General features: G+C 42.1%; 1 protein-coding gene across 1 annotated transcript in view; it reads right to left on the bottom strand.

The window, feature by feature from the left end:
• The window catches only part of HPCAL1 (hippocalcin like 1), a 180,956-nt gene extending 157,692 nt beyond the window's left edge, over window positions 1-23,264 (bottom strand). The window contains exon 1 of the mRNA XM_077782427.2: window positions 23,169-23,264. The gene's annotated coding sequence lies outside the window, so the exon portion shown is untranslated. The remainder of the gene's footprint in view (window positions 1-23,168) is intronic.
• Between the last annotated feature and the right edge of the window lie 2,203 nt (window positions 23,265-25,467).

A 25,467-nucleotide genomic window follows, 5' to 3' on the forward strand; every position in this document is an offset into this window, starting at 1 on the left:
AATGAAAACACAAAACAAACTCCATCGTTGGTGTGGAGCTTTGACTTAACCACTTCTCATTAGATGATCCCAAGTGTTTTAATGTGCTGTGGTACTTGAGCTCTGAACTGACTAAATATTTTGTGCTTTCTTGTCAGCTTATTATAAAGTTTGCAACTAAGGAGTACTTGAAGTAGTTCTTGTCAATATGTTTGTACTTTCTTCCTACCTATTTGTCAAAATTTAAAGGAAGACTCCCCTCAGTTGTAAATGTGCAGTGGGATACATTACTCATCATGTGTAGAATGCACATGCAAGAGTAATGCAGAGGTACTGCTGGAAATACTGGAGTCCCTAAGACTAAAGTACATCCCTACAGTAATGCACACCTCTGCACTTGTCAGGCTTCTGTAAACTAGATTAGCTTTGAATGGCAGTAAAATTTAAAGCACAAATAAATGTGTACTGAATCTGTGTTCTCCTCTATCAGAGAGTTTGTACATTAATTTGGGGATAATGCAACTATTTGTGCACTGGAATTGATTGCAATAACACATCTGTGCACTGACAGATAATCTACCGAGGGGCTGGTAAGATGATAATATCTTAATTTAAAATTCTTATATAAATCCAATAGGACAATTACTTGAGGATAATTAGTTGAGAACCTGCTAAGGGGACTAAGTCAGCAACTGGTCTTAATGGTAGAAAAACAGGAGAAAATAATAGAAACACGGAAAAAGGAGAAAGAGGAAGAGAAGCCACTAGCAGTGTCGTACTCATGCCAGCTGTTGCCATGGTGCCTTCATCCTCAGACACCATTCTGGACAGTGCTGGCCCACCCCTGGTAATCCCAGTGTGATCCCAGTGTGGTCAGAAGAGGATCTCCATCAAAGGCAACCCATCACCATAAGGGATGGGGTTTGCACTCACATCATGCTTGTATTCTGACTCCACTTAAGCAGCAGAAGGACAGAGGACACCCATGCAGCACACATTCTCCTTGTGAAAACTGATTCATGTCAACATTTCTTGAATAACTTTGAGCCAGCACAGCATGTTTGCACTGGATCAGCATTTGCATCACAGAGAACAGCATTTTCAAAGCTCTGTGAGGAGCGTTTCTGACAGACTTGCCTATCATGGCTTCTCTCCCAGGAATGCTATTAATACTGCTGCATGGACAGGCTTAAATCACAGCAAAATTGCAGGTGTGGACACAAATTACAGCAGTTACTGACAGACAAATAAAGAACATAATCTCATGATCTGAAAGTCCACTCAGCAGAGGCACAGTCAGTATTAAATACTCTTTGCTCACAAAGTTCCCAATTGTATTAGCTGATTTGTGTGAAATTCAGTTTTCCTGAAGTCAGCAGGAACGTTGCCAAGGTTGTCAGCGAGGCTTTAATTTTGCAGCCTGGCTTTGAAAACCTTGTTCCCTTTGTTAACACTGGAATTTTGGCTGCTGAAAAGAGCAGCCAATTTCTTTTCTTGCGGCTGATGCTTTGCAAATGCACATCAGCCACTTTCCTGACCACAACATCTCATTATAAATGGAGAAATAAATGATGAGCAGTACAAGCAAAGCTGCTTCTCTCTAAAGGTTTTAACTCCAGCCCAATGACAGCTAATTCTTCTCCCCCCACCTCATCCCTGCTCATGAGCCTTGTATTAGGGGCATTGTATGCCCCACATTCACCAAACACAGAGCAGCTTTGCTTCTCTAATTAGGTTTCTTTATTCACCATTCACTCAACACGACTTAACAATCAGAGAAGGAGGTGGGTGAAATATTACATTTTTCTTTCTTTGAGGATCTGTCATGTAATATATATGCACCTAATTTATTATCTGGGTACACCATGCTAAAATACTCAAACATGTATCAGTGGAGTTTGGTTTGGTTTGGTTTCTTTTGACCAAATATTTACTGCCAGAAATATGGCTAAACCCCAGACTTCTTGGCTTCACCTGCAAGCTACCAAAACCAAATCAGCAAATCATCTTTCTGCATCCTATGAACTCACCAGAGCTCTAGTTTCCCTATTGATTAAACAACATTTACCCAGGAAACACACTCTAATTTCATTTGTATACTTTGTGGTTTAGGTTCTGTTCAAGCAATTTAACTGGATCAGCTGGTTCTTCACAGCTGCTAAGCATGAAACCCTGCCCTGGCAGGATGGCACTGGCACTCTCTGAGTGGAGACTTGCCTGCTGCTGGTCCCTCAGCAAGATCAAAGTCAGGGGCAGTGTGCTTCCAACAACCAGCATCAGTGATCTCATTAAGCCTGGCTTGCCCTTCATGCTCAAAGCCTGGGCTGGCACTTACAGCACCGATGTTAGGGGAGCACTGAGGCAGCCTCCCTTAGCAAACAGTGTACAGGAGCAGCAGATTAAAGCTCAGGGCATTTTCTCCAGACCAGCTTTATTCTGGCCCTGAGGACTTAACACCCACCAGAAACAGGAACACACTCTCCTTGTTCTGTCCATGTGAAAGGAGTGTGGCCTATGCCACCCAACATGATTTCTCAGAGGCAACCACCATGTCCCTGGAGGTGGGATCTGGCAGGAGTCTCACTCAGAATTGAAATTCTGAGTGGACTACAATGCTGATGTTGATGCATTAATGATCCTTAGTCAATCCAGGATTTACACCTGCTCCGTGATCTTCATTAAACCATGGAACATTTTTGCCTCTGTTGCCCACCTGCAAAAGAGGATTATAGTGCTTCTTTGAGGTAGATTCACTTGTGTTTCCAAAAGACACTTGAAAACTGTGATGATGAACACTCAAGAGTAGAACACATTTCAGCCTCACATATCTGCAGAGGTTAACACACAAATTTATTTTTCTATTTAGTCCTTTAGCCCAGCCAGTCTATGATGAATAACATTGAAGAGGGTAATCTTTTGTATTTTTCCAATATTCATCAGAATTTCTGAATCCCCTGAAACATACCATGCTGGTTGAAGCTGCCAGTCTTCTGAAGCACTCTGAAGAGCTTGAAAGCATTTTGAAGAGCATGGTGCAGCTACTGGGCTTCAGTCCTCATGTCAATGTTCTCCCATCCTACGTACCACTTGTGATCACTGTTACTGGCTGCGTGGTGGAGGTTTTGTACCCACAGCTACTTCTCCAGCTTTCTCTGAGGCAGATAATTGAAGTGTGTAATTAAGTACTACTGACAGCAGCTTTGGATTTGAAAGTATTTTGGGTCAATATCTATCAATTCCAGCAGAACAAAGACAATGAGGATTCACACATAAGGTGCAAATGACCTAAGCATTTTGAGAAGCTTTTTAATAATGTTATGTTCCATATTGATCTCCATTTCTATCCTTCCCACTTGTATACTCACTGCCAGAAAATCAGATAGCTGCTCTCAAAGGGAAAGGAAGTAGTCCAAAACTCACAAAAAAGGCCACAGAAAATCCACACTGACTTCCCAACAGACCACACAGCAACTCAGACAGGGACTAAAGCTGTTATTTGCCTCAGTTCACTCTCCCAGCTACACCAGTTAGTTTGCTTGAGACAAGAAAGCAGACACCCACACACTTGTTCATACTGAGTTTGTTGCAAGCTGGACACAGAGCTGGCAGTCCTCCACCTCTGAAGACACGCAGGAAGAAAGTCTGCTCACAACATCCAGGCAGTGAGCCTTCCTCCTGCCCACACCATCTCACGTGCCACTGCCATTTTGGGGTGAGGCTAGGCAGTCCATGTTTTGCTTTCTCAAGATGCTGGTTTGGAAGATGTCCTCTATTCCCTAACAGGAGAAGAGGGAAAACCAATTGCCAGAGCAACTGGAGCTGTTTAGGACATAAAGAAAGCTGTGTGCATTTGATGATACCTAGGGGCAGAGATCTTGCCAGCAGCGTCTCTCAAGGCTGTTGTCACACACCACACTGCACACAGCAGTCGGGATCCAGTCTTCTCCATGCAAGGAAAGAGGCTGCAGGACACAGCTCCACAGCTCCCACGCAGGTGGGAAAGAGGAGTAACAAATTACATGTATGCATCCCAGACATGCGATTTATGGAGATCAAGGGTCCTATAGACACACTAGGTATTTAAGTCCTCAACATAGCCTGCAGAGAGTCAGCCCCAGGGGCCAGTTCATCCTAAAATAGACCCTTCAGATCTCTGCTCAGTAGGATCACTCCCCAGGCTGCACTGTGAACATCAGCTGGATTCACACTGACCCAGCAGGACTTAAATGCTGCTGCACACGTAGGCTCCTACTCTACAGTCGGTTCTAGACTGAAACCCTGCCCAGGTGTCAGGGTGCCTGTACTCAGACTGCAAATTACTTTGATGGGCTGGTCTCACCCTCTCATGTATCTGCTGCTGTTGATGGATGAGACTGGCAAAGTCTTCAGGCTCACTAGGTAATGCCTCATCCTTCAGTAAAATGAATATGAGGACAAAAACTTGGCACAGACAACCAAAGGGTAATATTCTTTTACATGAATCTGATTTCTCGACTAAAAGCACCTTTCAGCCTTCTGCATTTATGGTAGCAATTTATTTTTCTCTGTGCAACCCACACAAGTGGTAGACTCTTCAAAACTATTATCAGTAAAGTGCCTTTCTCTTAACACATTAAAATCCTTCCATTTCTAATACTTGCCTCTTTTATAATTTAATGGTGCCCAAATCAGTGCTTGCCAATAGAAGTGGAACAGAAACACAAGCTGACAGTCACCACAGAAAAGCATCTAACTAATGTTTCACCTTAAAAAAGGTGACAGGAGAAATCACTACCATGATCTAGATAAAACCCAAAGCAGAACTGTTACACAAATCAATCGTTAATTTGGAGTCCAGCTTCTAACATCTGCACTTCTGGACCAAGTGCTTGGGACGAGCCATTTCCACACATTTCTGGGGAATGGAGTTGCTTACATCCTCAAATGGTAGTCACAGCAAAAGGAGAGTAAAGCTCCTTAAATCACAGCTGGCTGATACGGGTTTACCACAGAAATGGTGTTATCTAATAGACTTGGTGACGTCAAACAGGAGCAGCAATATGCACTCCCAGGCATGTGCTGCCCTCCTGGAAGCAAGCCCTTGGAATTAATGCTTGAGTGTGGCTGTGTGGCCAGAGTCTGCACCAGAGGAGACCCAGAAATGTGAATAGGATATGGGCAGGACAGGCTACAGAGCTCACTGCAACTTTTCATCCCACAGTGGTTGGATTTATCTTCAGGATTGAGTTTCTTGTGAAAAAATCATGCATTTGTGACAACTGCCCTGGCACCTGCCTTCAGCTCTAAAGCCTAACAGCATCAGCCATTTTTATTTCTCTTTTCCTCTGCCTTCTGGCTCTTCACATCTCATGAGACTGGTGATCATGAGGGGGAAACCATGACGAGTCGGGCCAAATTCCTGAGAGACAGCTCAGACTGCAGTAGGCTATGAGCTTTTCAGACTGGAAAGTTGCCACCTGAGCAACTTGAGTGCAAGAAGGCTGCTACTGCAAGCCAGGCTACAGAATGTTTTCCGGGACCTGAAGCTTTCAAGAAGAATATCCATGTGGCACAACCAATAGTCACCTAAAAATATCTTCCAGTTCACTCCTGTGACTATTTGGCAGCTTCTGGGAGGGCAAACTTCACATCTCATCACTGCCATTGAAATTTTAAAAAGCTGCTGAGCTACTTCATCCTTGAACAAAACCAGGAAAAATTATAATAACCATTGATTATAATTCTTGTGTGAGGGTCAATGCACCCGTGGCATTGTAACCTCATTTGCTGATTCACTGCATGAATAATTCAACTTTTTAATGCAAAATTTGTATGTTTCAATCTTTCTTGGCTTCATAGATACAGTAAGCTTGCTGAGGCTTTAACCTAAGTTACACTCATCTGCATTTTTTTATTTACCACATTCACTATTAAACCAGAATTATCTTCAAGCATTGAACTGCCTTGCAAAGTTATCACAGCTGGCAATCTCAAAATAAATCTTTAGAACAATAAGAGATGTTGGTTCCTGAGTATCTGTCCTAGGGGAATGTTTTTTTGAAGAGTAGCATAGCCCACAGGGGTTTTTTGCAAGAGTAGAATAGTCCAGTGTTATAATAAAAAAAAAAAAAATTAATTGGATTTTGCAAGTAGCTGAAAGCTGGCAAGTAAAGCTAAACACAACTGCCTCTCGCACTGCAGATCTAAATAGCAAAATACCAGCAGCAAGTCCTCCTCCCATTCAAGCCAGAAAGCCTTAATTGAGGGTAAGATTTCACCCCATATTTTTGAAGCAGATTTTAAACTGTCAAATGCTCTCTCTCACAGAACTACTCTGTCTGTGTCTCTCTCTCTGAATCTACACATGCACAAATAAACACATTTGCCTATGGTCTCACACAGCACCCTTTTAACTTCTGTTTTCAGTCTAAGAGGGCTGAGTCTTAGTAAATGTCAATATTTCACTGTAGTATTTCCTATCAAAAGATCTATATTGAGCAATTAAATAGTCTACTCTATTTTATTATATTCAAGCAGGTGTTTTGTGCTGCCAAGAGTTAAAAAATATACTTATTAATCTAAATGGTTATTTTGGAGGCAATATGTTTATAATGTCCCCTGCCTCTCACTTTGCATCTATTTTTCTTTCACCTATAAGTGGGAAAAAAACCCAGGAATTGCAAGAGGAGTTTTAAACACCTCCTTTCCCCAGCAGCCATCTCTACTGTAAATGTCATCTGCATGTTTACAGCCTAATAGCATCACTATTCCCAGTGGGAACTCCAGATGTTGGTGTAAAGTCCTTTCAAATTTCACAGCACTGGTGCTGCTGCCATCTTGGGTCTGTTCCTCAGCTGATGGTGGAAAGAAGGGGAAGGAGCAGCACTGCCATCAGTTTTCCCACAAGATGCAGATTCTGGGTTCTCCAGGGCATGCAAGATCCAATCAGTGTGTTATACCACTACTACATAAATGTTAGGAGTGGTCTCAAACTGCTGAGCTCCCTCAGGCTTTGCACCTCCTCAGGTGTGTTATAAAGCACACAAAACAGGGGGACACGGAGCCTGCTCAGTCTGCCCAGCTGCTCTAAGGAGATGGGGCTAATCTATAACAAAAATCAGCCTTAGTAACAAAATTCACATTTAGGTTTGGATGAAGGCTGCCTCAGGATCAGGAAGGTGGTTTTTCAGGCTTTCTGTTCCAGTGTGCTTGCTCACAGAGCAGAAATCAAATCTTATGGCTTGAAGAAAATCACTGGCAGGATTCAGTAAAGCACTGTTGTTCTGTCACAGACACACACACGGCAGTGCCAGGTGCCCTAGGGATGGATCAGTGATGAGCATTACTGGCACTAAGAGAAAAAGGCAAAATTACTATTGGTGCACTGACTTGTTCTTTGTATTCCTTTCCAGAAGCTTTCCTGAAATTGTCTGTTACATGCCACAGGGCCATCTCTTCCAGCCACTTTCTAAAGAGATTCTGACACTGTATTTCTACAAAAAACTGCAATCAATATCTTAGCCAGCTCTGTTTGCAAGTTCAGCACAGTCATTTGCTTAATTTTGACTGAAAGAGCTGAGTGCTTGGTAAAACTAACAGCGTCAATGTACAATCTGAACAGGCTGAAAAATAACCTCCCTGTTTCTTAAAAAATATGCTTTGGTATTAGTTTGGTTTCCTTTTGGCTCATAATAACAGGCTGAAAACAGAAAAGACTGTAGGGAGGTTTTGTTCCGTCAGTGAGCAATCCCAGAACTGTCAACAAGGCAAGCTTCTGGTGCAGGGTCCAATTTCCCTCATCCTCCTCTTACACATTACTATATTTAAGGCTCATAATCTGATTTTATACATGTAATCCTGTCCACCCCTCTGACAGGAAATGCAGACAGATAGCCTTTAAATCACACTTGCATTAAAGTGCCCATGAGACCAGGCAAAGTGGGATCAGCCCCAGGTCTTTTGTCTGCAGTGCTGCTCCAGCTGAGCCTTCCCAGGGGTGGAGCAGGGACACCTTGGTGGCACAGAGCTTTCTTCCCCCCGACATGAAAGCCATGTGTGGCTTGGTGTCATGCAGAAATGCACTGGTCAGGTTTGACCACCACTTGCCCTTTGCATTTTCCAACCTTTTTTTTCTACCGAGATGCCGCAGTTACGTTACTGAATGCTTGCTAATTAACCACAGACTGCATAAAATGCCTCCTTGAAGTCTTCCACTGGCAATTAAAGTTGCTAGAAGGAAACATGAGGGGAAAAAAAAGGCAGAAAATATGTAGGTTAAAATATAATTAGTAGTTATATTTATCACTGAGCTAATTCTGAGTAGAAGGAAACGAGGTGCCAGACTGCAGGCAGATATGGCCATTTTCTGGGAGGCCCACAGCAGGTCCCAATCTGCTGCTCCAGACTGTTTTGCCACTGAGCACTACACTGAGATGCAAAAAGAGTAAAGCAATTGGTATCCAAAGAATTTGTTAAAAGGGTACACAAATTCTTGACACACAATTATTCCTGAAAAAAAAAATCAATAGGGTTTTTTACTCCCACTCCTTAGGTCTGCAGAAAAACTCAGCCTACATATGTTAAAACTAAAAAAAATATATATATATTTCTAGTAATATTTTGTATCAGATATTTATTAACAAATATATAAATCTGCTTTTAAACTGCTCATTTCAGTTCTAGAAATCAAAACCTATTTTTTTCGGCACAGCACTTTTAAGCACTGTACCTCTGTAAAGCACTTTTTTGGGGAGAATAGAGGGGAAGGTGTCTGAAGAGTATTTGAATTTTCATTGCTGAAAGCCAAACCTTTTCAGTAATAATCACATTTAGCTGCAAATATATTGATCCCTTCTAGTAACTCTATTGCCTCGTAACAGTTTAGCACCTCGGGAGCCAAGTCTGACACAATCACCTGACATTTCCCTTGGCATGAAAATTTAGTATTGTAAAAAACAAAGCATTTAGAGGGTTAAAAACCAAGTCCCAGGTGCTAAATTGACTACCACTGGATTTTTCAGTTTTGGGGTTTTATTTTTTATGCTACATATTTTAGGAGGGAGTAACAGACTCACAAGAGTTGTCCTGCAGAAAGCCTCAGCCTAATAGCAGGTGGGGTTTGGGGTACACAGCATTTCCAGGGCTGGGACGAGAGAAAGGAAACATTTCCTTTTTCTCATCCACAAAAGACATTTAATTTGAAAGTCACTGAGGTAAAAAATGGAAACTTGAAGCTCCCCTCTTTTCTGGCTTACTTTTCAGGTGAAACGGTACTTTTCTTGAGTGGCATGAATTCTGTACTGCAAAAAGTTATTAATAAATAATTACTTGAGTATGTATACAAGATCATTATTTAATCTTTCTGTAATCTTTTTTCATGTATAATTTATTAAATGTTTTATTTATTGCTCATATTTATTAAAAATTGATTTTATTTCTTCTACCTAATGTCAATTTCCAGATGAAACCAAATATTAATATTTAATAAATTGAAAGATGCATGGAAAGAAATATTAAAAAATAGAAGTGCTCACTCCACATGTCTCCTCACAGACATATCTCTCACTACATGTTAATCAACCCCATCCTTTCCTTCCAGTCTGTTGTTGCACTTTAATTTACAATTTGGGCAGTAGTGACAATAAAGTTTGAAGCTCCAGAGTCAAAACTCACTAATCTCTTTCCCCAGGAAGCCTGTGAGGTTGGGTTCAGCCAAGGAGAGACTCTGAAACTCAGCACTCATCTCTGAGCCATCAGACTCTACTTTCAAGACATTTGCTTCCACTCCAAAAGTTAGAGCAAGAAAAAAATATAAACTCCAAACAAATAATATGGATGGAAAGCTTCTAAAAAAAATCTGAAGATATGATGACACATGTCATAAGGTGATTCAAAACATTCATTCCAGACATTTCCTAGCATTTGCACATGGAAAAACATAATTCTTAGATTTGTTCCCAGTATCACTGGGTGCTGGGGACACCCAGCAGAGGTCCTGGGGCACACTGCCCTGCACATCCATTGGAGCTCCAGCCCAAATTCCTCTTTAGTTTTTACCTGTTCCCAGCACATCTATCCTTGCTCTGCACCAGCCAGAGTGCCTGGGGCTGGGGGCAGCTTCTTGGATAAGCCTATGCCTGAGCTCATCAAGAAGTCCACTTAAAAGAACAAAAGAGTCTTCACAAGCTCTGAGGTCTCTAGACAAGCCTGCAGTACAAAACAAAGCTAGAATACTGAGAAACTGAAAACAAATAAAAGCAAAAATCAAATAGTAATGACTTGGTTGTCTGGAAGGACTTGAGGAATGATTAAAGCAATTAAATTTGGATAACTTAGGTAAGAGATAACTGCAGACAAGAGAAGTACTTCCATAAACTTGAAAGGCTTAATCACCATCTAAGGGGTGATGGCACACACAGAATTAGAGCCTGCACACAAACAATGATGGGAGATGCAGGGGCATGAGCAGGGGGACTTCAAACCCTGGACAAGGCTGGGGAACCAAAACTCTCATAGCTGAGAAAATGGAGGTTTCTGGGCAGGAAGAAATTGATGAGACAATGGGTCTACCCTCACTGGTTGAGCAGATAGAACAAAATAGCAGGTCACATCTCCAAAAGAGGATCTGCTAAGAGCAAGGCAGGGACAGGCAGAACAGTAACCAGTGAGCTCTAGTCCTCATGCCAGCATGCACCTGGTGTTATTCACTGCACCACTCTGTTGGAGCTTCAGCCTCAAGGGTTTAAATGATGTTTAAATTGACAGCAGCTCTTTCTGAGTCTGATGCTTCCTCCCAGCCTCCTCCCATGCTTTCCACACACCCAATACAGATGTAGAAATTAGGCTGCAGGCAGTGAGAGCTGGGAAATTAAATGTGATTGCTGGATAAAACTTTGCAAGTGACAAATCCAATGAGCTTGTTTTAATCTGCTTGAATGGCTAAACACTCTGACTGCCTGGGCCAGTGCACAGCCCTGCCTGGCAGAGCAGGGACAGCCCTTTCTGAGGGATGCCTGCTGCCAGCTTTGACATGCACTTTGTTCTTCTGACCTGTAAACTGACCTAGCTGAAAAGCAGTGTTTATGGGTATTATGTGTTTACATACAAATGCTTTTAAAGTGGTATGGATGCACCCAGCTCGTGTGCCAAGTGGATCTTGCAGCCATTTCTGACTGCTTATGGCCACAGCACCTGGGGACCTGCTGCATGGAGCACTGCCACGGTGCTCCTGCACACCAGCTCCCCTCCCAGCCTGCCAGTGCCCTACCCCAAATCTGCCCCCTTGTCAGACAAGCTGTTTGCAGTTACCTGCCTGTTCCCTGGGTTGTTTGGGCTTTTAAAACATTCCCAGCACAGCCCTGCTGCCTCTTGCTCCTTAGCTGAGGGAGGTGTTGTCCCATGTTCCAAAGGTCCCAAAAGTATTATTCACAATTAAGCAGTTTTCCCAAGACTCCAGAATGAAAGTTCTTCATTAAAAAAAAAAAAACAAAAAAACAAAAAAACCCAACCAACCAACCAACCAAAAAACCACAAAAAACCCCCACCACAACATCTGTACATGTGTCCCAACCAGCCTTGTAAAAGCTAACAGTGAGGTGAGCTTGAATGTGCTCAGCATCCTGCCCCAGAAATTCAGGATATGAGGGAACAAAATTCTTGGCTCAGCGACCAGTTCTGGTCCTGTAATGTCTTTAGGAAGGGGGCATCACAAGTAATTAAAGTGCTGAAAGATGTAAGCAAATCCCATTTATTCTGGTTCTAAGTTCCTGCCAATAGTTGATGGTAAAGTCTTTTGTCCATCGGTGCTGCTCCTCACAACTTCTTTGTAAATCTTACAGCAACAGGTTTGAAAGGTTCAGTTCTAGAGTCATTATATTGTGTTTTTGTTGTTCCTTTCTCTTTCATGCCCCCACAAAAAAAAATTCAAAACCTAACTGAAAAATGTCACCCAAATTTAATATAAAGGGTGAGAAGACAAAACAGACAATGCACATTTTTCATTTCATTATTTCTTCCAAATGAAATCTTACTGTTTTGGTAAACAATCTCAATTATCTACCCAGGTGACTAAAGTTTAAAGAAGATCAGTGTTATTTTCTAACAATCAGGGAAAACATCTAAATTAAACAAGAGTCTGAAAACCTTTTCCCATTGCTCCCTCATTTTTAAAGCTCCCTGCATGTCCCAGGCAAGTAATTGTCTGTCCAAAATAGTAATTCTGTCCACAGAAAATAGTAAGTCCAACGTGTACCCTGGCCACATTCTTTGGAGTCTACCAACTCATATTTTTACTGTTTCAGTGCAAAACCACAGGCAAAAAATTACTTTCTCATGATCCCACCTTATTGCTGCCTGATGTCCCACAGAAAACCTCCAGCTCTCAGTGCTGAAGTCTCTAGTACCTACTAAGGCATGGACTCTCAGAGTGGAAATTTTCCTATGGAAAGCATTTTGAAACCAGTTCCCTTGCAGAGCATTCCATGATAGAATGTGCAGGTGTTTCCAGGGCAATATGTGACATCCCCTCCACTGCAGTTAAAATCCTTCCAAGTTAAGGAAATAATGCAGAAAGCAGCCAAGTGGGAGATCAATAACATGTAACAGTTTTGAAAGTCTCTGTCTCACTTATCAGTGCAAGCAAAGTATTTACTTTTTAAGATGGATATTTAGAATTGCTCTACATATGTTTGCGTCCTGAACATATGGGGTTTTGAAGTCTAGGTTTGGGTGGTTGGTGGCCTCACTTGAAGCCTGGGCCAGGGTCACCCCTCTTCTCTGAAGCTATCCTTGAGCTGAAGTCCTGTCCTCAGTCCCTGCCTGAGCTATGCCACAGCTTCTCTGTCACCACACTGGATACTAACCTATTCCACCAGCTGATGTCCTGCCCAGCCTCAGCCCACCCCCACCTCCATGGAGACACTTGATGCCCTGGGCTGGGTCTGACATAAAAGGTATGCAAGTTGAAGTCTGTGACTATTAGTTTAAAATGTTTGACAAAAAAAATATGGGGTTTGGGTGGAGGGGGGACTGTAGAATGGAGACACTTCAGTGTAATAATTTAATTTTATCTGAAAATTCCTATATTCCACAAAAAAATGCTTTTGACATTTTTGTTCCAGTTGTCATTATAAACAACGTCCAGGTGCACTTACAGTAGCATTTTGGTTCAAATCAAAGCCTGCTGGTGAAGCAAAATCTCCTGATGGTGACCCCTACGAAACATTGATTTCCAGCACTGTGGGAGAGTGGACCATGCAAACTTGTCTCTTTCTGTATGAAGCTAATTCCAAAGGTGGGCTTCAACTTCTAGAGGATGTCCAATCCATGAGAACAGTCTGAAGCTAGTCTGAAGTGTCCTTGAATTGTCCACAGTAGAAACTTTGGGTTTTCAGCATTGGTTTTAGCCAAAATCATTTGGTTAATAGGACCTCAAAATAACTTTTCAAACAATATATAAGCTATCCAGGCATATTGGGTTTATATCTCATTAGGATAAGCAAATACTACTTGTAGAGAACTTGCACTATCTGAATACTAAGTTGACTGATACAAAGAGTAAAAATACTTTCTCTGAAGCTACAGTAATTTTTGCAAATCACTGATTTTTTTTCTGAAGATTTCATCTCAGCCTTGAGATAAATTTTGAGATAATATTGAGGTTGCCTGCATCTTGTTAGATTTAGCCCAGTGATGACTCCTTGCATCATGTATTTCACATTTGTGCTGTGTACATTAAGAGATAGCACAAAATGAAAATTTCCTGAAATAACAGAATCACAGATGCCACCATAACTGAAAGTCTGTAAAAACTGAGTCATTTACATTGCATCAGAGGAAATAATTTTTGTATGAAAAGTTGATATAAATGAGACTGTAAATAATTACAACCAATAGAGCAATTTTGTGTTTCTTTAAAAATGCAACACAAGGGAGACAATTTGATGATTAATGCAGACATTAGAACCTTGAAGCTAATAGCTGTATGTGTGGGCTCCCCAACCACCCACAGACTGCTTCCCAGATGGTACATCTGAATCTTGTGTAAAGGTGCCCGGGGCAAGGTATGATGTGAAAGGAAGTAAATGTAGTAAAACTTGCCACAAAATTAAATATTTGAAGAAAATAGTTACTCAACACCTTATACAAACTATTGAATATAAGTGCCCTTCCAACAGGAACAGGAAGATACTGGAAAGTCAGCACCGACTCCATAACAGCTGATCATGAAACCTCATCTCACTGCAGCAAAGAGGACATTTGCCAGTCAGTCTGTTCTGCCCCACCCTATGCAGGAGACCTCTTGGGAACTGTCCTCATGAGGTCCTGAAGGAGCTCATGGTTTGAGCTTTCACATGACTGTCCAGCACACCCTCAACAAGACCAGTAATTAAAAGGCAAAAGCACTCTGACATTTAATACTTGGTACAGTCACTGAATTTTAAGCATCCACACAACAACCATTAAGATAGAAGACAAAGTCAGGAAGCAAGGTATGAAGAGCAGGTAGATACTGAGGATAAAAAATACAGCATCACTTCCCTCACCTTTCCAGTCAGAGAATCATTTTGTCGCAGAAGTTATTTGATTCTGCATCATATTGGTTTGTGGTTTGATATTCTTTTATTTTGACTAGTCCAATTTCAGCCATGAAAAAAATGTAATTGGCCAGAGCTCTGCTTCTGTGCTTGAAACTTCAATTCAATAACCTCTCTCCTATTGTATTCCACAGAGATCCAGAAGCAGTGTGTGCTCAGGATATGAGAGGAGTGATTCTCTGGGAGAACTGAAGTTCAATTCCTTTATTTCATTTCAATAAATGGAGGTTGACTTTTAAATTGGCAGATTTGTCAAAGGTGATTTTTTGTCACAATTAAAAGCTGAGACATGTAGTGGTCTTATCAAAAGAAAAGAAATATATTCTTTTTGCCATATTTCTGTGCAAGTATCAGCCAGAAAATGCAGAGTGGAGGGAATACAACCAAAAAATATTTTCACAAATAGTCACAATAATTAAAAAAATTAATTTGCTCCATCTGTGTTTGCTTCTCTCAAATAGGTAAATAATTCTGTTATAGTCACACACATTCTCACCTAAAGAAGACTTTGGAAACTCATGAGGATTCACGGAAAGCAAAGTTTACACAGAGAAGGAAATCAGCCTGGCAGGAGTCAGACTGTACTGATCTCAACCAGCACTTCAAACACATACAACTACTCATGAGAATTATAGTAACACCTTGTGCAAGACTTCAAACATTTCGAACTCTACCTTGGACAAACACTGCATCAAACACAGCAAGTGTCAATAACGTCACTTTTTATGATATTTAAAACTGTGATTGTCTTATTTGAAGGACCCCAGCCTGAGAAGGTTCTTGTTGTTTTGTTTATATCTGGCTTTAATATTTATATTTGTTAAAATATTACATAGGTTTATATTTATCCAAATGAAGAACAACCATCTTCTGATCTGAGAAAGTCATCGCCCTAGACAGCACAGCCAGGAATGCTGAGCTTTTAAAGCAGCTGATGCATGGGGAAAAAAGAGCCAAGAAAGACAACAGCTACAGATGTTAAGGGGAGACAGCTGTGGTGGTGCCCATAGAGCACAGCTGTCATTTCAGTCCCTGTATGACCTGCAGCTCATTGTGCCCTAACACAAATGAGCTGGATACTTGCTAATGCTGCAGCTGTGATAGAGCAAAATTGAGACAAGAAAGCCTGGTGATAAATACCCTGAGCAAGCTGCTACAGCAAGTCAGTTTAGCTGGCAAGCTAAATGGCTCAAAAGTCTAGTTTTGAGCCAGTCCACCAGCCTGTCCTGTCCAGGAGGTGCTCAGACCCTTCTGACACCAGTGGCCAAAAGAGGCGACAGGGTGCAGCCATCGAGCAGTGGCGCCAGGCTGGTTTGCCTTGAGCCAGCTATGAAGCTCTTGTGGCCAGAGTGGCTAATGCAGCACAACTTGCATGGGTTTCATGAGAATAGTTCCCAGTTGCCTGAATAAAAATAAATGTGGGCAGACTTATGCAGGTGTTGTGAATCTTAGGACAGCACAACCTTATGCCTGTGACCCTGGTGCCACGGAAAGCTCATCCATGCAGCCACTGTTGGAAGATGTTTTAGGTGCCAAAGGAGCAGTAGTGGGAAAGAGCAACTGTAGTATTTAGAGGGAATGTAAAAGGGCTCCCTTCCACCCAGGCAGTTTTCTCTCAATATAATTTTTGCCAACTGATAGCAGTTCATAACCATGCAACTGGGGGAATCCCTGTGCCATCTGGAACACTTCTGAATGGGAGTTTCATAAACCATTATGCAACACTTCTTCCTTCATGTGCACATTCCCAGGAGGGCATTGCAGTGGCCTAGGCATTGAATGTTTTAAATCCTCACAAAACTTGATCAGCTCTATCCTGCATTTCACCACCTTCTGGCAGATGGCTCCACTTGGCAGATCTTGACATCCCACTCTGAGCAATATTTCAAAGTGTAGTTGAGGAGCCTTCCCATTACTCTACATAAGGAGGTAACACAGATTTCTGTTTCTCTGCATGGGTTTGTCACATTGTGAGCCATAACCAGAGCACACAGTAGCACTACCAGACTCATCACCCTTCAGACACGGGGAAAGAGGGGCCTGGCACTACATACCACAGTCCCACCAGGCTGACATACACCTGGTGCTGTTCAGTCATCCTGGAGGTGGCCAAAACCCAGCCCAAAAGGAAAACCGGGATTTTTTTTTTTTTGTCTGCAGACATCACTAAGAAAAAAGGCAGGTTTCAGAGCTGTCCCTGCCACACCACTAAGGTTAGCACAAATATTCAGTCTTCAGCCCAGAATGGTAATCTATCTATCTGGAATTTGGTTTGCCTGTCCTGTGTGAAACCCATTCTGTCCCTATCCTATTGCTTCTGGAAATTTTTGGCCACCTGAGGAAAGCCAAGAAGGACTGCCCACCCCTCTCCTGTAAAGCCCTTTGTGATACCACTGAAGGAAAAATGGCAGGTTGGCAATTCATGGAGCACAGATTAGTTTGCAGCTTCCAAGAAAACATAGCCTGGCACATTGCCTGTGAACAGCTTCTGCAAATACAGAATATTCTTGTTATTATATATATAAATCTGATTCATTTTTCCAAGGGATTAAGTGTTTTGTGAGTAAAATGCATCCATCTTTTCACTGGCTTTCCATAGAGAAGTGCTTTTCCTCCCAAAGGTCTCCAGCCAGCACAACACCACCACAAGTCCAGCAGCATCGTTATAGCCTGCCACACTCCTGCCTACCAGCAGAAGAAAGGACAGTGGGTGCCGAGCTGATTCCAAATAACAAATGTACTTGACCTCTCACTGCAGCCTCTCATTGTGCAGGGACATTAATTGGTGTCTCTCCTCTTTCCAGAGAGTGGATAGAGATCAAATGTCATGATATAAATATGAATACATCATCTTGAGATCTCTCCATCAGAACAGAAACGTCTTTATATTTGCTGGGCAGTAGAGATGGATGGATGGATGGATGGATGGATGGATGGATGGATGGATGGATGGATGGATGAAAAGACCAGTGGACACAAACTGTGTGGTCTCATTGCCTTTGAAGACCACACTGATGTGAGATAGCACACATGACCATCACAAAACATCTGGTGGCTCAGACTGTGGTCAGACTGCTATTCTTGCATCAGAAAGGTCAGAAGAGAGGTTGTCTCATAAATAAAAAAAAAAAGAGGAAAAACATCTTCATCTGCAGCCTGTAACAGCCTTTTTGTGAGCACTTACAGACTTGGTACAGGAGAGGATGTCAACCTGATAATGGCAAATGGACTCTCAGCATCTCAGTCAGCCCTGCTGCTTCATTCTGATAGGAATATGAAGCTCTCTGCTCATCTGAGGTGGACATCTTCCTGGGACACCCTGCAGGCCTTCTTCTTGACCCAGAGGCACCCTGGAGGCACTCCATCACAGCTGCAGCACAGTTGAGTTTTTAAACTCTCCATTGATTTACAACTGCTCCAGGCAGTAATGATCCTGTTAGCTGCATGCTCTTGCTTTCATTAACAGCTCTTCTTTTCATCCTCTGTGAGACCTTCTTGTATCTATCAGCATGTCTGCCTCAGAGCAGGATTGCACTCTGCAGAGCAGGAATTGTTCTACTCTATTTTTTTTTACCATGGTATGTGGCAAACCACAGCACATGGCAAACCATCCTGACTGGGTTGCATCAGACATCAAGGCTTCCTCTCCAGCAAAGCCCACTGCACCACAGCATGGTGAAGGCTGGTCTGAGTGGAGCAGGAAGCTCAGGCTTGAGGAGGTTGGCTGGAGAAAAAGGACCATCTCAGGGCAGGGACCTCTGCAAGACTTGGCAGTGACTCAGCAAATCTGTCTTCCTTTTTTTCTAAAAGTACATTTCTAAATGTGCTGCCTTGAGGCCCGAGAAATTCCCAGAACAAGCATGAATTTTTCAGGAGAGTGGAATGTGTCTACTGTTGTTCTCTAAGACATGAATGAGACAAAAAAAGGTTATTTTCTGATTTCAAAGAAGATATTCTCAATATAAACTTCCAGCAACACATCCAGACAAACACACACAAAAATACTACTAATATGAACATGTATGTGTGATTACCACCACCACCACCATTTCAACAAAAGCTCACCCTGGTAAACCATCTTGATGTTCCTCTGCTATAAATCATTTATCTTAACCACTTGATCTGGAAGTAAAGCACTTTCTCTCCCAAGAACATACTAACTCACAAAGGGGGATAGAAAAACGCCAAGGAAAATTTGCTTTGCTTGTTACTGAAAGCCCCAGTAATGCACTGTCCTTGCTCTCTGTTCATGCTCAGTACCCAGAATGGCTGCAGAGTTGTTACCAGGCTGTTGGGCAGGGCTGGGGAGTGGACATTTATGTATGGAACCCTTAGGGCTAATTGCATGTGCCATCTTTCAGGTGAATAGAAAACTCATACACTTGGCCTGCACCCAGAGTGACAGCCTTATCCCCCGTGTCACATAAACCTGTTTAGAAAACAAATATTTTTCCTCCATTACTGAGCATTAAATCTTAACTAATATGCTGCTGAGCTGAGAAATGCTCTTTGTTTCCAGCAGTGGATCAGTCCCCCACTGATGATGCAGGCTCCTGATTTTGTGTCCTTCAAACCACCCCCCTCTCTGCACAGGACACACAGCCAGTGCAGCATCAGTGCCCATATTAGCAGCCAGAATGGTGCAGAAAATTCAGCCCCCATAGTTTGTGGGAGGCACAGGAGTGAGGTTAGGATGGGACAAAGTGTTCTGAGGCAGCTGCAGACCAGCACAGTCAGTCTCTCTCTGTACTCATCTATACGCCCATGTACATGTACTTAGAATATTTCCACTCTGATATGAAGCCTGATGAACAGAACCTATGCATTTCATCAGCTGTTCCTAAAGGCTGAAGCCTCAGCAGGCTGTGCACTTCTAATGGAGGTCAAGGCATTAACTATATTTTGTGCTAATATAGAAAAAATAAGTAATCCTGTTACATGGCTTTCTGGCAAAGAAATCTTATATCTGCTTCTTCTAGATAATTCCATATTGTAACACTGCACAAGAGGGGATCCAACCATTTGGAAGTGGATATAACCAAATAAAATAACTGACACTCTAATCTTATTATGGATATATATTGCTAACATTTCCCTTCCACCAACGCTTCACACACATCCAGGGAATGATGTCTTTTAGCTGATTTACCATTAACCAGTTAAAACAACAAACCCAGAAGAATCAAATCCCCTCACATTCTCACATCCGAACAGAAGGCATTTGAGTAGTCAAACTTGTACTAAGCTTTTCAGAAAACCAGTTTGGAAAGGAATTCAGGGAATCCTCCAAACCATCTAAATGCCCCAAATCTTACCACTGGCTGAGGTCAGAAAAATTCCACATCTGGGGTCCAACTAGACTTTGTGCATCAAGAAAATCATCCAAACAGCAGTTACTGACCAACATTTTACCTGGCAATTTCTTTTTTTTTTCTGATTGGAAATTTTCAGCTGCCAGCTAAATGTAAATTCTCCTCACTACAGGCAGGTAAATATTTCCTTGAAACAGTGCCATGAAAAACAGGAAAACAGGCCCACTGTGAGTCATTCTATCTCAGGCAATTTTTCATAATTGGACTGCATGGAACAGACTCCTCTTGTTATTGGTGTGATATCAGATAATAAAATAAATAATTTGCCACTTTTGTAAGCAGAAGGGCAACAAAACAGATTTATAGCATTGGGATTTGGAAATGCTTGTTACTTGCTTGTTTCCCATTTTGTGTCTTCTCAAGAGGTTAAATAAAAACATCAGTGTCTGTCTGCAAAGAGTTACAGGGGAAACAACAGTGTGTATTAAATTGAGACTTCAGAGGGGAATTTCAATCAGTATATTATCAGGATGTTCTGACAAAATTTAAAATCTCTGGAGGTAAAAACAGTTACTAGAACTCATACAGCTATTTGAGGCTGATCTGTGATTGCTCTTACAAGCAAAAATTTGAAAAAAAGGGTTGAAAATTTTAGCAGAAATTAAGGAACATGAAAGACAGGAAGGAAAGAAAAGAAAGGTGCAACAAGCAGAGAATCACATAATAGATACTAATGATACAAAGCTAAAAGAAAATGCCTCAAAGTAAGAAAGAAGGCACTTATATTTCATACTGAGTGATGAAACCTGAGAGTGCATTACTGCAAGTTCTCCATTTTGTGGTGTCCTCTCTAAAACCTTGTGTCTTAGTAAAACAGAGTTCAGAATGGAAGTAACAGATTCAACTTGAGTATGTGCTCTAAAAGGATAAAATAGAAATTAAAGTAAGGATAAGCTCCAGCCTACAGAGTCTCCTTCATCAGCAAAGCCTCAGCAAGTCAGAGTCCCTCAAGGAAAAGGACAAAGTGCCAAGGGAAAGAAAAGCAGAGTTGGCTGTAGATACTGTGTCAGGTAAAGCAGTGCCAAATACCCATGAAGGGACTGTCCCACCAATGCCAAATCAGACTGAACCCAAACTCAGGCCTGGGAGATCCATCTCCTCCTGGCTGAGAGGCTACTGGGAGCACCTCAAGTGCTGCAAGGCACACAGCAGCATTCAGGAAAGCCTCTCTGAAGAAAATTATGATCATGAAGAGCCTGAAAGCTGGAAGGCTTTCCAATCTATGGCATTAGCAAGGGAAGGAGCCCACAGGGCTGCTCAAGCCCTGCCCTGGAGGTGTGAGGCCTCCCATATTTCCACCTGTTCTCCAGGGTCACAGGCACTCACATCTAATGCCAGACCAGCCCTGGGTGCTACAGGGAGCTCCTGTCTCCTGCAAGCTCTGCTCCCTCCCTCCCTCCTCTCCTCTGGCCCTTTCTGTCCTAAAAGGAGAGCACATGTCATGGTAGAAGCTCAGCCCTTATTTTTTTGTCACCTCCTGGAGGGTATTGTTTCTTTCCATGTGCTGTATAGGAGGCACAGGCAGAACCATGAGCCTTCCCTGGCTATCAGATGTTCTGGGTAAATGCTGAAATACCCCTCAGACTGCCACTTGCCAGCTCTGCTTCTCCCAAAAGGCCACTCAAGATGTATCAAAGTCACCAAGTCAGTGCATTTGCTTTGCACAAATTCAATTTTGGAGTTTCTCATTAATTCAGAGACATGAAAGGATAGACTGAAGGTTTCAAAACTGCGAAGTATGACAGATACTTTGCTTATGCCTCACTCTCACTTCAGTTCGTCTTCCATACTACTTTACACTTATTTTTGAGTAGTATATACTGGTATGCAATTAAATACTAAAATCTTCTGAAAAAAGGAAATTTCTTCTGTAAATTCCTTGGTCACCATGTAAACCATGGAAAGAATAACGATACTGTATTGAATAGCCCCCAGATTAAACACTGAAGGGAAAAAAAGGAAGACATCTCACCCAGGAAAAGCAATTTGAATTTTAGGAAGTCTTCTAAAATGTAAAAACTATTGCATTTTAATATAAGGAAGGACTATTACCAAAGAAATCATTATTCAGACATATCTCAAGTGTTATAGACTACCAGAAGAAATCAGAAAAGAAGAAGAATCAGGAAAAAGACAATCAGCAACTGAAGTTGAATTCTAAAAACACATGACAGCTTCAACCTTCTCACTGAGTCTACTATACACAAAACAGAAACATGTTTCAAAAAATGTGGCATTCAGACACATTGAAATTATTCAGTTACTGCCATCACTCAGTGCGAAACATGACGTTCAGTCACATGGGTCATCTCTGCAAGGGAATGGGCACAAAACGTACTGTGATGAGAAGTCACAAGTACAGGACCCAAAGAAAGAGGGAGTTTCTAATGAGAGCATGACATTTGCTGATACCAACTGTGATTGTGCCTTTATCTTGGTACATGGGATGAGCCACAGCGAGGAGGTGAAAGTGCTGCTGGCACCTCTCTGAAGGAGACCCACTCCAGGTGGGAAGGAGACATGGAACATTTTCCTACCTGCTCGGTGTCTGTTTTTAGCATGTGTTGGACAAAAGCACCCAATAAAACCAGTTACTGCAGCAACTGGACTCTCACCATGTAGTGCAGCAATAAAACTAGCTTGCAATAAAACAAGGGAATTTTCCAGGGCTGCTCTGCTCTTTCTGGTGCCCACTAATTCGTGGCAGAGAAGGGCACTCGTCTATCTAATTTAAGTGTATTTTAGATCCCCCCAAAAGCCATAACTGTCTGCTGAGCATGTTTGGGGAGGACATACCAAGCCCTCAGCACCAAAGCAGAGGTAGGTTGACCCTCTGGAAAGTGCTCAGCTGCTGCTGAGCACGCTGGCATCTGGAGACCAGGTAGACATCACTGTCATGGTTTCTTCAGGGATGTGTCCCCCAGTCTGGCTGTCCAGGTAGGCATAAATCCTAAATCCTCCTTCTGCTCAGGTGGGTGTAAATCTGTGCTATATTTTTCACATGGTCTGGAGTCCCCAAACCTCCAGGCATGCCCTCCACTGCACACGAAGACCCTCTAGCCTCACTCATTGCCAAGATGGGAACATGAAACTTCTCCATCTGAAGCTCTTGATTCTGAACCTCCCCAGAAGCAGCACACCCAAAACTGCCCCAAACAACAGCTGATACACCTTCACAGTGGCCCCTTTTCCCTCTTATGACCCAGCTAATGCCCTTGACCCCTTGAATCTCAGAGGTACATACCCCAAATGCAGAGGTCATCTTGGAGAACAGGCCAAAGACTTCCTACAGCATCAGGTACACAGAGTTTATTGCACACAGTCTTCCCTCACTGCTCTAGCTGCTCTGCAGTGTAGATATGTGGCATAATTCAATGCAGTTCATGACCCATTCCTGTCACGCGTGCATCACATGCCCTTTGTTGCAGACAGCTGTTATTTATTCTAAGAGTGTCTAAAAGTCTTCCTCACAAAAATCCTTCACAATTTCAAAAGCTGTTATTTTATTTATCTCCTTTTTGTTTCACAATCATACTGGGAAATTGCTGGGGATGTTTTCCCCCTTCACTTTTAGAAGTCAGGATTTTTTTTTTATAAGATCATTCAGTTGCTTTGTTTGTGTTTCACTTGCAAACAAAGCAACTGAATGATCTTATAGTCAGCCTCTTCCCTTAATGGGACATTTTTACCTTCTTCACTTTAAAGACTTTACAATGAAAGTCCTTGATTAGCTAAAAACATGTATTAGTTAATATTTTATTATGAATTTCCAGTACATCTTTTCAATTGAAGTACTAAAAAACCTAGACTGCATCTTACAATCTTTGTGATCATTTGAAAAAATTGCCCTGCCTCATGATGATATAGGGGATCATATCAAGAGAGAACCCAGACTATGTGAAAGCAGTATGTGTACAAAAAGCATTCAGACAAAACCAGTATGGTGTCTTCACTTTAAACAGGTCTTGAACAAACAGTTTGTACAGGGGCCTAGAAAATAGTAAAATTGAAGCAAAGGAACAAGTTCCAAATGATTGGCTCATTACAGTGGAAAACAGTAAACCACATCTGGTCCTGCAGCTGGAAGTTTGCCTCCAACACCCCCCAGCAAAACTCCCAAAGAGTGTAAGTGACATATTAACTGTGTTTGTGGTGGCTTTTGATTCCACAGCATGCAAGGACCATATAAATTTACTAAAGTCAAGCAGTAGTCAACAACATGGTTCGTCTTAAACCATATACCCCACACAGGGGTGTTCAAAAGCCCAAACACAAGAGAAAAGAGACCACTTGATTTGTCAGAGGCAGGGCACAGCCATTGTGGCTACAGAAACTGCTGAAGAAGGACCAGTAGATTGTATCTGGCTTCCTCATGTCCTTGGCAGCTTCCCTGGAAAGCCAGACATGCTCAGCAGGGGGGTGCACTTCCAGCCTCCGTCTTGTGATCGCCCAACAGCTGAGCACAGGGAAAAGCTATGGATTTCCTAACCACAAAAGGACACGTGTCTGGAATCAGATTCCTTGTGGGTGCCAACACTAAGATTGAGAGCTAAACTCTTTTTTGAGTCATTCATCAGCTCAGATGTGAGTTGTCAGCCATTTGAACGCTTTTCACAAAAGCTGCCACACAGTCTGTGCTCTTTATCCATTCTCCAAGTATAGCACTAGAGATGTGTCAGACCCACTGTTTTCATTTATGAAAACTTTCTGCCTAGTTTGACAAACTGGAGGAAAGTTCTAGATAGAGCTGAGCATTAATTAACCTTCTTGCATTCTCCTAAATCTCCAGCTCAAAGCACTACATACTGTAAAACATAAGAGGAATTATTCTCTCTCATTTAAGATAGCCACTGAGATCCTGTGTCTGACTTCCCTGCACTCAAACCCAGGCCCTTTCCCTTGTGCTTCAGAGACTTCCAAAGCTTCTGTCCAGTTATACATCCTCCAATTTTTAAAGCAAAATAGTTAGCTGGAACATAATCAGAGAATGAAGAAGTTTTTTAGGGTAAGTCCAGTTCCTCATAATTTTTAGATACCCTACTTAGGGTAGCAGCAAATGGTTTTACAACTTTTTGGAGGGTAAAGGTTGGAGCATTGACATCCAGAAATTCCCATATGTCATAAGGAAAAGCATAGCAGCATGCTGGCATGACTGGGGCAAAGATGTGGGAACATGTGTCCCAGTGGAAGCCAGTGACACTGTGTCTTGGCTTGAAAAGACAGGTGTTTGCTAAGGAAGGCAGGAGCTTCTCTTGAAATAGAAAATGTAAACTCAACTCCCTCCCTCTGAATTATACTTTTGAAATTAAAGGGTTCTCAGGCAAAGATAAGGAAGTAGGAATAACAGTTCTTCATTAGGAAAAATAAAAATGAAGTAATATAAAGCAATATTAACAGAGTCAGAATACAACCTGACACCCTGTTGGACAGGGTGTTGGCAGCAGCCTAATTAAATGATGGCTGCAGTCCTCCTGGAGTGACAGATATGGTTCTGTTGGAGCAGTGATCCTGCAGAAGGGTTTAGTTTTCCTCTGAAGGTCCAG

This window comes from Lonchura striata, chromosome 3, assembly GCF_050655825.1.
Source record: "Lonchura striata isolate lonStrDom1 chromosome 3, ASM5065582v1, whole genome shotgun sequence".
Lineage (NCBI taxonomy): Eukaryota > Metazoa > Chordata > Aves > Passeriformes > Estrildidae > Lonchura > Lonchura striata.